This window comes from Ochotona princeps, chromosome 14 (genome assembly GCF_030435755.1).
Source record: "Ochotona princeps isolate mOchPri1 chromosome 14, mOchPri1.hap1, whole genome shotgun sequence".
NCBI classification, from domain to species: Eukaryota; Metazoa; Chordata; class Mammalia; order Lagomorpha; family Ochotonidae; genus Ochotona; species Ochotona princeps.
The window spans coordinates 50,170,284-50,186,541 of record NC_080845.1 but is presented as its reverse complement, the minus strand read 5'-3'; positions in this window follow the sequence as shown (position 1 = coordinate 50,186,541).

Genomic DNA, 16,258 nt, shown 5'->3' with positions numbered 1-16,258 from the left:
GTGACCACCTCATTGACATTTCAAATTTAGTTTATACACAACATATAACATACATAACATAACATGTTATACATAACATCGTATCATCTTAAATTAAGGCAAACATGTGGTATCTAACCTTTTGGGATTGGCTCATTTCCCTTAGCATTATGGTTTCCAGTTTGGCCCATTTGGCCACAAAGAACTGCATTTTGTTTTTTTTTAATAGCTGAGTAGTATTCCATGGAGTAGATGAACCATAGCTTTCTTATCCAATCCTCTGCTGATGGGCATTTTGGTTGCTTCCATGTTTTTGCAATTACTGATTGTGCTGCTATGAACATAGGAGTGCATTTTGGTTTCTCATAAAACAAGTGTTCTGGATATATTCCTAGGAGTGCTATGGCTGGATCATACGATATGTTGATTTTGAGTTGTTTGAATGTTCTCCATACTGACTTCCATAGAGGCTGTACCAGCCTGCAGCCCCACCAGCAGTGGAGTAGGGATCCCTTTTCCCCGCAACCTCGCCAGCAAGTGTTGTTGGTGCTTTTATTCATGTGGGCCAGTCTTACTGGCGTTAGGTGGTACCTCATTGATGTTTTAGTTTGAATGTCCCTTATTGCCAGGGAACTTGAGCATTTTTTCATATGTTTATTTGCTATTTGGGTTTGTTCCTTTGTGAAGTGTCTTCCCATTTCCCGTGCCCATTTCTTGAGTGGCTTGTTTGTTTTGACATTTTGGTTGTTTTGTAGCTCTTTGTATATTCTGGAGATTAGCCCTCTATCACCTATGTTGTGTGCGAAGATCTTCTCCCATTCTGTGGGTTGCTTTTTTACTTTGTTGATTATTTCCCTTGCTGTACAGAAGCTTCTTAGTTTGATGAGGTCCCATTTGTTTATTCTGGTCTTGATTGCTATTGCCTTTGGTGTCCTTTTTAGGAGGTCGGGACCTACCCCTGGAACTTGCTGAGTATTTCCAACATTCAAAGCCAGAAGCTGTATTGTGATTTCCCATTAGGGTGTAGGGAGGGACCCAAGGATCTGGACCATTCATCAATGCTTTCCCAGGCTACAAGTAGGAAGCTGGAAGGCAAATGGAGCAGCCAGGACTAGAACTGGTTTCCCTATGGTATGCAAACACCTACAGGTGGAAGATTAGCCTATATACCCAAAGCACCCTGCCCCTAATTTTTTTTAATAATCCAAAAGCTATAATCATCAAGACTATTTCAGTCTGGTATAAGGTTACAGGCACAATGCAATAGATTAGAATAAACTCCTAGAAACATGACAACACTGTCATTTTATTCTGGGTCTCAGTTACACTTAACATAGATTACGCCTTTAAAAGAAAATTACTGTTGTTGGTAAAGGAGATTTCTATTGAGTAGGAAGAAGATTGAAGAGAAATTATTGGGCAGGATAGCAAAAATAATTTATTTAACATTTATCAAAACCATATTACAGCTACAGAAATTTTTAGTCAATTATTGCATAGTGGCAAAGTTAGAGATGATCTTTGTCATCGTAAAGGTTGTGTCATAGTCAGTGACCATGTTTTGATATCGCTTTTCACCTAAAAATAGTGCTTGGAGCTATAATAATGCTTTGTGCCCACCAACAATTCATGTGTATAGTATTGTGTTTAGGGTATGCATATCTCTCATCAGCATTTTGTTTTCCTGTTTGGACGATTATTTGTTTTAATCTGAATGATTTCCCTTTTCTCTGCAACCATTGGCTGACAACATATTGCAGGAAAAAAAATTACTCCATTTCCACTTACTTGTCATTCTAGAATAATTATGTATAGCTGAGGTCACAATTGATTCCGAAAAATCACTTTAGAACTATTTTTCATGGTCACATTATCTACTCTTTCTCTAGCATATAATATTGTTTACTGCTTTCTCTTTCCCTCTTCGATGCACTCTGGTATTTTTGGCATTCGTAATGCAGTTTCTATTTTAGGGTTCCTCTGCAGTTACAGTACTAAATATTTATAGATTCATCTTCCTTAATGTTACTGTCTCTCAGGCTCCAAACCAAGATCTTTACTCTCTTCCACATTTTTTTTTCTTCTTGAGAAATCACATCCATGCCTGTGGCTTCAAATACTTCCTTTGCCTTAATGACTTTCAAGAATAATATCATCAAAGAAGACCTTAATTTTGAGATTTTTGCTTAATATGGCTTATTGTTGTGTTTCTCTCTCACATTCCAATGCCATTCAAAACTCCCATGTCAAGACGATTGTTTATTGCTTTATGCTACTTTCTGTTTATCTAAAGCCTTTTTCCCATTATTCTAAAATGTGCACATAATTCCATTTTGCTGATTTAAATCCTAATTGAAGTAAATGACAGCATTATCTCCAATTTTTCAAGATGAAGACACCAAAAAATCTTAACAATCTTATCCAAATTTCTATCATCCGATTGATGACAATATTTACAATTCTGTTGTAAATGTATCTGAAATGCATTCTCTCTTATTTAAAATACTCACCTATCATTTATGTCTATATACACAGATAAATTAACTTCATAGGTCCATTTGTAGTTTTGAAAATTCAGGCTTCTACAATTCCAAGTATTTTCATATGCTGTAAAGAATTCTGTACTTCCTATCTCTGTGAAATCTTTTATTGTTTATACAAATATATTTTGTGTATTTATGTTGAAAGTATTTTGACATCAAATAATTTTCATGTGTCTCTCTTTTGCTCATTGAATTGCTATTGTCTGGTTTTTGCTAATTCTTACCATTAATATTCATCCTTAAGGTTTAAAATTTATATTTATTTGAAAGACAGAAAGAGATGTGCAGGAATAGACAGAAAGGGACGGCCATTCACTGATTCAGTCCCCAAAGACCCACTAGTGGATCAGAATAAAACAAAAAGCTGTATGGAAATAGGAATTTGTAGGGGGGCAAGGGAAAACCTCAAGATCGTTAAATGGTAACCAGCTGTTTTCTTGTGAAAACACTCTGATAATTCAGGGCTAAGGTCCCGAACCATTTGGAATAGAAAAGCATGGCAAAAGGAACAGCTTATATCTCAGAATTTGGTAACCGATCAGAGACAGGTTCTTCTGGGGTATGTTGTTTAATAATTAGTGGTTTGCTAGAGGAACATAGAGTCTGCTGAATGACTGCTCTCCTTCTTATGCCTAGTGACACTCAGTCTTTAAAATTCTTTTGGCCTAGTGGCTAACGTCCTCACCTTGCACGCATCAGGATCCTATATAGGCACTGGCTTGTGTCCATGCGGTCCCACTTCCCATCCAGCTCCTTACTCGTGCTCTGGGGAAAACAGTTGATGAAGGCTCAAACGTTGGGACCCTGCACCCACTTGGAAGAACCAGAGAAGGCTCCTGGGTCCTGGTTCCTGGTTCAGATCTACGCAGCTCCAGGCATGGAGGCCACTTGGGGAGTGAACCATTGGACAGAGGATTTTCTTCTCTGTCTCTCCTCCTTTCTGTATATCTTATTTTCCAGTAAAAGTAAATAAAACTTTTTAAAAAATCCATGTTTTCGTTCAATACCTAAAAAGATTATTTTAGCGAAATCATAAATGTTCATTGTCATGTTTTCAATTGATTACCAAAAGAAACATTAGCATTTATTACATGTGAGATATTGGGTGAGGAACTAAAACAAATTTTCCATTAAGTGGAATTATTATCTAGCACCTTCATTTTTTTAAGAGCAAAGTGTGAAGCAATTGCTAAACTAATGCCATAGAACTAACCTTCATAACTAGTCTAAGCATATTAAATGACCCATACTTCACTTTGCGTGACACTTGCCGTGACCAATCGTGCTTCATTGCCAGACAACAATGCACTGTAAAAATCTGTATTATTATAAAATTGCCTGTTATTTCAAGGCATGGAAGGCGATGTCACCCGAAGCAATAGCCCTGCTACCACAGCTGTGGCAAAGGCAATATCATTCTTTTCATGATAAAGAATTTTACTTAGAACAGATTTATCACTGTGTTTCCAAAATGTACAACAGCAGGCACTAATTAATAAGCTAGATACATGTTTATTAACTGTGTGGATGCTATTAAATAAACACATCTGTGAAGTATTCAGGAATGAAGCTTAGGCTTTGATATATTTGAGTGAATCAATTTCCTACATAAAAAGATTTTACTTGTTCAAATATTCTCAGTTAATCAAACATCAATTATTCATTCAATAACTCTCACAAGTTTAACTATTTTCAATCATTAGCATAACATGGAGTTATGAGTACATAAAAGTCAAAGAGAAAGTAAAAACAGAATATAACAGTATTTGAAGATTTCAATAGTGCATTGAAAGAAACTTTTCCTGATCTACCTTTAAAGAACTAAGGAACAAGGCCAAGACGATTTATGCAGCGGTTAGAGCAGGACTTCAATCACATTTGTTCCTCATTTTATAACAATTCACATGTGGATAACATTGAAGTTTGCATGCTGAGCTGACAGTTTTCCCATGGTTTTCACATAATGAAAGCTACTATGTATTAAAGATCTTTACAAAACTCCAATTATTTTTATTCTCAATGATATCTGGAATAGACAACGTAATTTCACAAATTACATGTGGCAGCTGAAACAGTAAATTTAAATTGCTTCAATTTGGCTTTTTTAATTCTAAAGTTAGCGGTTTCTTTCACATTTCATGTTAAAATGTCTTAAATGGAGAAACAATTCAATTATTACAGTAAATGCTTATGATTTTTGATTTTTATTTTTAAAATGATTTTTTATTTTATGATACAGTTCCATAGCTTTGGGGATTTCTCTTTGTCCCTCCACAATTTATATCCACCCTACTGGTTTCCCCTAAGTTATTACAATAGTACGGTCCTTCAAAAATATTCATAAGTCCATCATTCTGCTATTTAAGTGTACCCAGAGATTGTAGGAATGGACAATGGCAGAGTCCAGCATCCTATTCGCAAGATATATTTAACAGTCTCATTTGGAATCCATCTTTGATCTCGGACTAAAGATGCATACTACCTTGTATCTTCACATCATGATATGATAGTCTTGGTTATGCAGTTCCTTTGGATGACTATATGCACACGCATTTTTCCTTATATATCTATTAATCTTTATGAAGGTTGCTTATCATTTTAAAAAGATTTCTTTTGAAATGCACACATACAGAGAAAGAGGAGAGACTCATGAAAAGAGAGAGGAACAGAAAGATGTATTTTTCATGTGCTAGCTGACTCCTCCCATCACCACCTGGTCCCAAGAGGGATCGTGCTGAAGCCAGCTGTCTGTAACTCCGCATGGGTCTCTAACTGGGCTGGCAGGGCCCATGCAGTCAGGTCAGTCTCTGCTTGTTTCTTAGAAGCATTAGCAGGTAGTTGGGTAAGACATGACGTACCAGGGGTTGAACCAGTGATCAAATGGGACTTCAATATCATAAGCAGTAACTTAGCCTATTGTCCCCAATAACTAATGCTAAATGTTTATTACATATTTAATTTAATATGTATCATTGAATATTTCCGATTTCTAGATACACTTTTCTGGGTAAAATGTAAGCAAGTACTAGACAGGTTAAAATTTCTTTCTAGTGAAAAAAAAATTCTTATTTGATATATTATTATTTTACCAAAATTATTTATGATAAATTTTAAATTAAAAATGAATAAATATCACTGATATATCCAACTAGTGACAGTCCCACATCTTGTAATAATTGTTAAAAGCTACCCCATTTTCACCATTCAGTGTTTGAAGTAGGCTCATTTTAAAGTTAATGTTTTGTATTTGATTTTATTGGGTTGATTCATTGAAAATTTTACTTAAATAACCTTGCTCATATTCTGTTTAAACTAAGATGCTAAAAATGCATGCTTTTGTTCCTGACCCCAATTTAGTTTTCATTGGTTCTAACAGTAAGCATGCATTTTAGTTTGTATAGAAGATAGTTACCAGGAATCAAAGAATAATCTTTGTGAATCAAAAAATCCAAAAGACAAAGAAAAAGTTGCAATTGCCTGAGAATCAGGCTGGTAGGAAAAGAAGCAACATCCAGAGCAGCTCATGTGAGGTGTGCTATTTTGCAGGCCAGAATTAGACCCTGTCCCCTTTTTGTCTACTATGTTCATGAGCTGGATGTTCAGAAATCTACTATGAGGCTAAGAGCAACCCTCAAGTCCTGTTTCTATTCCAGTTCTCGATACTGTGCTTTCTATGCGTGACAGTCCTGTTCTGCTTCCATGATTGATGACTCAATATTATTTACATTTAAACAACTATAAAATAACAATTTACTAAACGTTTCATAATCCAGTTTAGTGCATCTCAAATCTATACTATTTTCATTTAAAGCCATGTCACAATCCTTTGGAATATTAAACATCCCCATCCATTAGCCATGGGCTAATCCCTAATCAGAGCTGGACCCAATCCTGCTCCAATTTGCAACCAAATCTGATCAGGTATTCCATGGCTTAAGGAAAGTTTGAGGGTATCAGCTTTCCTTCTGTATGTACATTCATCTAGTTTCATTGTGTGTAAACATTTTTTTGAATAGCCTTAAAGTCCAAGGACTATACAAATGGTATGAGAAACAGGACTATAAAACGCTGTGAATGGAACACAGCCCTAATGCATGCTGTCTCATGACCTGTCACATGCCGGTTCTAATCCCGGCAGCTCCACTTCCCATACAGCTCCCTGCTTGTGGCCTGGGAAAGCAGTTGAGGACCGCCCAATGCATTGGGACACTGCACCCGCGTGGGAGACCCGGAAGAGGTTCCTGGTTCCCGGCTTCGGATTGGCACGCATCGGCCCGTTGCGGCTCACTTGGGGAGTGAATCATCGGACGGAAGATCTTCCTCTCTGTCTCTCCTCCTCTGTGTATATCTGGCTGTAATAAAATGAATAAATCTTTAAAAAAAATTCTAAATTTAGACAAGTAATAAACACAAGGAAATTCTCTAAAACTCACCTAAAAGATCAGCATTGCTTTCTTTCCAAAATCAGAAAAAAAGGAACTACAAATATCCCTGATAAACTGATGTGAAGATTCTCAGCAACATACCAACTAATGTAACCCAGCTAACATCAACAATAATCTTCCATGTCAAAGATAATTTATCCTAAGAATGTAATGCTAAGTCAACATATTCAAATCAACAACTATGATATATCACATTAACAGAATAATGAATAAAATTCATCTGATTATATAAACGGATCACAGAGAAGGCATTTGCTAAAAACAAAACACCCTTTCATGGTTGTTAATAATAATAATAATAATAATACTAACAACAACAACGTTAAGCAAAATGAGTATGGAAGGAACATATCTCAACACAATCAAAAGAAGTGTATAATAAGCCTACATTCGGTATCATGCTGATTTGGGGAAAGTAGCAGCAATTCCACTAAGACTCAGACACAAAGATCCGTCTCCATCATTGTTGGTGCTGAGTAGAAATGACCCCAGCTCCTTGCCACAGCCAAACGGACAATTCATCCAAGAATGGTCAGAATGCAGAGTCTGCACGGAAGCGCGACACCTGCCATAATGATCCATCTGCCACAGAGCCATATACTACAGAAGCACCTGCCAGAAACCCCTCACCTAAACAAACCCTCAGACTCTATACATTCCAGTGAGCTTCAGGAAGAACTCAAGCCATCTTTCCAAAATTAACCCCTCCCTCCATTCCTGTATCATCCACTAAAATGTAATTTTTTGTCTAACCGAAATGATAATCCGTTTCTTCTGCAGGGCTAGGGGCCTTCCACTCCTCCCCTCAGGTTGCAACCACCGCCCAGTGAACACGGCGCCCAAACTCAACCTGAAGAAGCCATGGAGGAGCACAACACCCCTTTTCGTTAATATATAACCAAAGGGAGGACTGTGAGGAGTGATTCAAACATCCCATCTGGGACCCTTGCCATTTCCTGCTTCCCCTCTCCACAGCTTGCATTCTGGTTATGCGCCAATCAGATGTTAAGCTGGCACCTAGCTTGAGAATCCGACTCCCTCACCTCTGGCCCCTCCCCCTAGTCTCCACTCACCTACCTGTGGCTCAGATAATCTCAGTCCCCGCTCCCTGGTGCCAGCACACAGTCCACACAGCCCCTCCCTTCTCCTTCCCCTCTTTCTTCCCTTCCCTCCTGTCCCTCTCCATCTTGACCCTTCCCCTGCACTACCAACCCCCATACTGCTACCATGACAGGAAATGTGCCCCTTCCAGTTTTCTTCCCCCTCCCCTCTGCTTCCTTTTCTACCCTGCTGGAATGAAGGACCTACTAAGCGCCATGCTACATTTGAGATTTTGGCTTGGGGAAAACTTATTGTGAAAAGAGGACTTGGCTCCAGGAATTAGCTGCGTGTAATAACATGAGAACATTAAATGCATTTCAAACCTAACAACCCGTATTATTCAATAAAGTTCTGGACGTTTTGACTAAAATTAATAGGCAAAAAGAAGAAATCAAAGAGATTTGAATTAGAGAGGAAGAGTCAAATTACTCCTATATTAAGTTGAAGTAATACTATAAATAGCGGAACCAAAAGACTCCACTAAGAGGTTTCTGGAACTGATAAGAGACTTTGGCAGTTACAAGTGATAAAAGCAACAAACAAAAATCACTAGCATTTATATACACAAATACCATGGCTGAGAAAAACATGTACGGTCAATAGCAATCACAATAGATACAAAAAGCTTAAATAATTTTGAATAAATGTAACAAAGAATGTAAACGTTGTCTACACTAATTATAAAATGTTAAGGAATGAAATAGAGGTAAACACAATCGAAAATTATTTGTTCTTCACAGATGGGAAGAATTGTCCTTATAATATCACTGCTGCCTGAAAAAATAAATATAGATTCAGTGCAGTCCCTAACAAGACAACCAAGGCCATTATTCTCAGAAGTTGAAAAAGCAATGCTGAAATTCAGATGAAAACACAAAAGACTCATGTAATTAAAGCAACCAAAACCAAGCCTCAAAACAGCCTTATAAATAGAATAGACATTTGGACAATGAAGTAGGTTAGAAAATCCAAAAATTAACACAAGGATCTGCAAGCAACTAATCCTTAACAGACGTACCAGAATCACTCTCTGAGAAACAAAAAGCTCTTCAACAAATGGTGCTGGGAAACTGGATCTATGAAAGCACAAATACAAAGTAAGATCCGTATCTTGCAACACGTCAGGAATCTAAATACGAAACCTGAAACTATCAAATTACTAGAGAAGGATATCTATTTTATCTTGGATAAAATCCCATAAACACATTTAAAGCAAAAATGGATAGATGGGTTCAAACCAAACTAAACTAAGGAAGTTCTGCACTATAAAAGAAACACTCCACAAAGTGAAGCGGCATCTGGCAAATCAGGATAGTATTTGCAAACTATGCGACTCATAGACAATTTCCATGGTCCATTTAAGAGCTCAAAAAACTCAACAACAGCAAAATGAACAATCCAATTAAGGCATTTTTCAATGGAGGAAATTCAAATAGTCATGAATAGTCATGAAGTATCGCTTCATGCCAGTAGGAATGGTTATGATATAATAATAATAATAATAACGATGATGATGATGTGGATGTGGAAGAAAAAGTATGCCGATCCACTGTTAATGGGAAAATAAACTAGCACAACCATTATGGAAGACAGTATGAATGTCAATAATCAGATCTATCAAGTGACTCGGCCATCTTACTCCTGGAAATTTACTTAAATGAAACTGAATCAGCATATGAGAGTTATTTTTACACTCATGTTTATTGCCACTCAATTCACAATACCTGATATAGGAATCAAGCCTGATCCCCATCATCTGGATGACATAACTGATTATTACTCAGTCATAAAAGCTAATGAAATCCTGTCTTATGCAAAAGTATGACTTCATTTAGATGTTTAAAATTTTTCCAAGTACCTAATAAATGTAAATACTTCTGGAATATTTCTTCATGTTTCAATACATTATGTGTTTTCAAGATAGGATAAATATATTACTTCAATTATTTAACATTTTACTTTATAATAAAAGCACTCCAAATCCTGTTTTCTAACATTTACATATCAGAAAACATAATAGCTGAACATTAGCTATACTGACTTCACTATATGATACAACCCCCAAATTTCTTAATTCTATCTAGCTGTAAAGTATCCACTAACGAACTGTTTCCAATTCTGTTCTTTGCATTTCCTTCCCCAGTTTCTGGTATACACTATTATAATTTTACTTCTACAGGATATTTTTGTTCTTTTTAAAAAGATTTATTTATTTTTGTTGGAAAGACATCTAAAGAGAAAAGGAGAAACAGAGAGAAAGATCTTCCATCTGCTAGTTCACTCCTTAAATGGCCTCAACTGCCAAAGCTGAGCTGATTTGAAGCCAGTGGTTTCCTCCCAGTCTGCCATTGAGGTGCAGGATCTCAGTGCTTTGGGCTCTCCTACACTGCTTTCTCAGGGAAAAAGCAGGGAGCTAGATGAGAGCTGGACCATCCAGAACACAAACCAGTCCTGATATGGGATCCTGGTGTGCTTGCAAGGGGAGGATTAGCCAAGTGAGCCCTTGTACAGGACCCCTTCTGTTCTTTTAATCCTCCAAATAATAGTAAAATCTTTCTGTGCTTGGCATATTTTACCTAAAACAAAGACCTCCAATTCCATTCATGTTGTTGCAAATGACAAGTTTGTTGAACACTATTGCTGAAATGTATCTCGAAAGTAATGCAAATATATGATACTAAGTCATTAAGTTAAAAAAAAAAAACTGTCATCACCAAAATGGGACATCATGTTCAACAAAATGCAGAATTTTAAATACTGGGCCCTATGCAATAGCTCAGGGCTAAAGTCCTCACCTTGCACCCGCGAGGATCCCATGTGGTCACCGGTTCGAATCCCCAAAGGCCTTCTTCCCTTGGGATCCTGCACCCAGGTGGAAGACTTGGAAGAGGCTCCTGATTTCTGGCTTCAGATCAACTCAGCTCTGGCCATTGCTGCTGCTTGGAGAGTGAATCAATGGATGAAAGATCTTCTCTGTCTCTCTTCCTTTCTGTGTATCTGACTTTTCAATAAAAAAAAATCTTTAAAAAATAATTTAAAATATGTCCATGTAAGTAAAATAACAAAAATATTTCTTATTTGTTTATTTTAAGTTTCTTAAAAGAATTAATATTTTACTGGGCCCAGCACGATGGCCTAGTAGATAAAGTCCTCACCTTGAACGCCCCAGATTCCATATGGGCTCCGGTTCTAATCCCAGCAGGTCCACTTCCCATCCAAGCTCCCTGCTTGTGGCCCAAAGCCTTGGGACCCTGCAGCCACATGGGAGACCTGGAGGAAGTTCCTGGCTCCTGGCTTCAGATGGGCGCGGCACTGGTCATTGCAGTCACTTGGGGAGAAAATCATCGGATGGAAGATCTTCCTCTCTCTGTCTCTCCTCCTGTCTGTATTTCTGCCTTTCCAATGAAAAATAAAATAAAAAATAAATATTTTTAAAATTAATATTTTACTTAAGAAATGTAGCAAATATGAAGCAAAATACCTTATTTTAGTGGTAAAATAGATAATACCTACAAAAATAGTTGACTAGAAAAATGAATATTTCATTTATACACAGTCAATTATAATCACAGATAATTAAAACTCTACAGTATGTTGTAACCACTTCCTCGATGAAGGTATAAAATAAAGCTTAACAAAGCTATATTTGCAGTAATGCTAATACAGACATTGTTTTTCTTTTTTCTTCTTATTATTTTTTAAATTTTAGCCTACACATTATGTGATGTTTGTGATATGTGATATTTATTTTTCTTGGTCTGGCTTCACTCAACATCATTTCATTCAGTGGGTTTCATTTTTCTTAAAATAGTAGCTTTTCTTCCATGTTTTTACTATTTTGCTGTGTGCATAAGGAACCAAATTTCTTTAGCTATTCATCTGACGATGAAATACCTTGGGTGATGCCCAATGTGGCTGTTGTGAACACCCTCCTTCTCAGATACATGTTCTGGTTTTCAAAATAGCATGCTTTAATTTTATTTTTCAACCACAGGTTTAACAAACCATTAAAATATCAATACTTGGCAAGTAGAAAACAATAACAACAAAGAATTTCAACAAAGCCAGAACAAATAAATACGAAAAACCAAACCAAAACAAAGCCCTACTATCACTCCATGCATGAGCAAAGGTTGTACATAGTCATCAATGCCACTCTGACATCTAGGGATAAGGGAAAACGTATAACGTACAACGTTTGTCTTTTTGGGACCAGCTTATTTCAATAAGCAAAATTATTTCCCATTTCACTCATTTAGCTGCAAAATACCAGATTTCATTTTTTTAATTGCCAAGTATATTCCATGGTGTGTATATGTCACATTTTCTTTATGTAGTCATCAGTTGATAAATATTGAATTGATTCCATATCTTAGCTACTGTGAGACGTGGTGCTGTAAACAGAGAGGTACAGGTAAGGCTCTCTTGTGCTGATTTCATTTTATTTGGATAAATTTCCATGATTGGGATGGTTGGGTTGAATGGTAGATCCATTTTCAGATAGCTGAGGAATCTCCATACTGTCTTCTAGAAAGGAATGACCAATTACAATGAATTTCCAGAGTAACAAATGAAAATTATCCATTTAATAAGGTGAAAGTAGGTGTTACAAATTTGTCTCCATATCAATAAATGCAAACATTGGGAGCAACTGTGACACAGAGATCACTGTAAGTGATTGCTCTCATCACATCCAAAGGAATAGCTGTGAAGAAGAGGATCAGTGCACAGTTAAGGTAACAATGCACTGCACCTGTCTTCTAAACTTAAACACCATCTCCAAGATCAATAGACAGGAGATGATGGGAAGGGCTTAATCAACTTGCGACCTAGATTCCTGCATGTCTCTCTCAAACGAGATACTAAGCACTGTTCACCTAATAAGCTTTATGCAGGTGAGTAATTAAATCAAACATCACTCATTAAGCTTTCTGTTCACTTATTCAACTGTTACCTCTGGATATACAAAATAATTTAATTGAAGCGAAGTTGTGTAATTGAAATTAACTTGGGTTAAGTACAAGATGGTGATACAGAATTTAATACAAATAATGCATTTTTAGAGACACTGAGAATTTGATACTTGAACGTGGACCTAAAAATAGTGGAAGACAAGTAGAAAGAAAGGAAAATAAATCACCATTCACAAAAGAGTTCATACTCAAGAGTAGTGTGAATTTGAGGCATTACATAATTTACATCATCACACTTATACTTTAATTTTTCTGTATAAAATGGGACTTGTATGACCATTTTTGTTTGTTTTACTTATTGAACTGTATTATAAGTCAAAAAATAAATATTTGTTAAAGAGACAGAGAGAAAGATCTTCCAACTGCTGGATCACTCCCCAAGTGGCCGCAAGGGACAGAGCTGAACTGATCCGAAGCCAGGAGACTGGAGCTTCTTTCCAGTCTCCCATGCGGGTGCAGGATCCCAAAGCTTTAGGCTGTTGACTGCCTTCCCAGAATACAAGTAGGGACCTAGATGTGAAGCGGGGCTGCTGGACAGGACCAGTGCCTATATCGGATCCTGGAGCATGCGAGGTGAGGACTTTAGCCATGAGGCTAACATGTTGGACCCAAAATACATATTTTGTAAAAGTGTATATTGCTAGCATTTTTGTGAATTTGATATCTTTAAAATTTTTTCAAAGTCCAGTATATATGCAATGCATTTTATTGCATTAATTACTTACCCAGTCATTTCATAGACTCAGTTAAAACTTTTGAAATATCTTGAGAGTTCTTTGAGATCTATTACATGTACAATTGTTTCATGCACAAATATAGGTACACTTAACTCTTTCTTCCTAAACTGCATGTGTTTAATTTCTGTCCCATTTCATTATATAGATCATATATCACAATCTCTAACGTATTCTTATTGGGGATTGTTAGCAGAGATGTTCTTAGGTTATTTCTAATATTAGAGAAAATTTTCCATAGTTTAGATGCCCTTTAGCAGAATTAGAAGCGTCTTTGCAGTGTTGGCCATGAGCAATGGATGTTGATTTAAGATGAATAAAATTTTTCCATCAATTGAAATAAGCTTATTGTTATTACTTTGCAGTTTTTTCCTACAGTGAGTTACAATTATTGATTTTTGAATATTGAATCATTTAAAGTGTATTTATCCCTGCTCTCTCCAGACAAATATCATTTGATAGCAGTCTTTTTAACATTTTGGAATAACTGAGTTTGACTTAATGATTAACTTACATCAGTGCAAAGCTAAAAATAAAAAGAAATAATTGTTTGACCAATACCAGCCATTTTGAAATAAAATGCAGTGATGGTGAAATATTAACTGCAAATAAGCTGAACCCTGTGGTTTTCTCAGTTTCTATCCTTGGAAGTGTTTTTGGAATCACATTAACTTCAGGGGGCACCTGGGGATATGAAATTGACCCATTAAGATGGGGAGAGAAATCTTAGAACCCAGAAAGTAAAAGCAGCTAGTTCGTAGAAAAGAGTTTAGGAAAAGATAAACTCCATAGGAGAGGTCCAAAGACATACCGTAGAGTGTAGATGAGAATATTGATCAGTAAATGTTGAAATTATCCAAGACCAATGAGAAAAATCCAAAAAAGACAAAATCAATAGTGCCTGATATTCATAGAGAACCTTAAAAAGAAATCCTTTTCTTCTTTTCATTTTTTGTTTGTCTTACATTTATTTTCTTTTTATTCAAAATGCAGATTTCAACTGAGAAGGAGAGACAGAGAGGTCTTCAGTCCACTGGTTCACTATCCAAGTGGCTATAATGGACAGAGCTGTATGTATGTATGTAATTATGAACAATGCTACATATTACATATAGATATAAAACCTGCTTATCTGGAGACAAATGCAGTCAACCCGATATGTGTGCAATATTTGTGTATTAATATGTGCTATTTGTTGCCCCAAATTGATAAGACTAGGGAATGGAATGCAAACCAGAAGAACCACAAAACTCCACTAATCAAACTCCCCCAGGAGGGTGGCTGGATTTACAGCCTCACTTCTAACTGGGCAACAATGATGATGATGATGAACAAACTAGTAAGTTTATAGTGGCAGCTGCCACCCTGTCCAAATGATCGAGGTCAATGTCACCATTGATGGTTAAGGTTGGTATGCACTCCCTGATGTGATGTGATGAGAAAGGCATGTCATCTCTCAGGTATTCCACCCAAAAATTAATGATCTCATTCTGTTCATGAGAAAACATCAGATATGCAAATATTCAGCTGAGTAACTTTGCAATATACTTCAAAAATATCGAAGTCACAAAATATAAACAGAAATTGTCAGCTTTGAGAACACAAAGGCAGCCAAAAACTAAGAGCAATACATCTTAGATTTTATTTCGGATGAAAAAAAGAGGTTATCCGTAGTAAAATGAGGAAAGTTAATGAAGCCTATGGCTTGGTTAACAGTTTGAAAACCAGTGTTTCTATGAGCCAGCATGGTGGCAGGTTTGACTAATCCTACCCCTGCATCTCCAGCCACACCTATAGACACCAATTTGAGTTCCAGCTGCTCGCAACTGATCCACCTGTCTTTGGCCTGGGAAATCAGCATAGGACAGTTGTTTCCATGTTGGGGAGCCAGAGGAAGCTTCTGGGTCCTGACTTCAGATCAGCTGCATTCCAGAGAATGCAACAGTTTGGGGAACGAACCAGTGAGTGGAAGATATCTCTGTGTGTCTCTTCTTCTCTGCAAAACATCTTTAAAAAACAAAATTAATGTTTATAATTTAGATATGACCACGTACCATAATGATGTAAATGCTGATAGGCCATGCTAAGAAAGGAATATATAGATTTCCCCTGTATTATTTGTGTGGTTTTTCTTTAGATCCAAATTCATTTAAAACTGCAAATGTAATGCAATGGGGATTTAATGTAGCAGTTAAGACTGAACTTCCTGACTGAAAGTTATCTGGCTCCTGATTCTGATTCCGTCCCTACTAAAGCCCATCATCAGAGGCAAGGGACGATGGCTCAGTCAATTTGGTTTCCACCACCCACATATGAGAAGCTGATGGCATTCCTCGCTCGGGGCTCTAGTCATTGCCCAACCTGACATGTGCAGATAGTTCAGAAAAGAACCAGGGTGTGGAAGGTCTTTTAGTTATCTGTATCACTGCCTCCTCAGTAAATATGAAAAAATAACAAATAAAATCTAAAAAATTCAAAGTGAA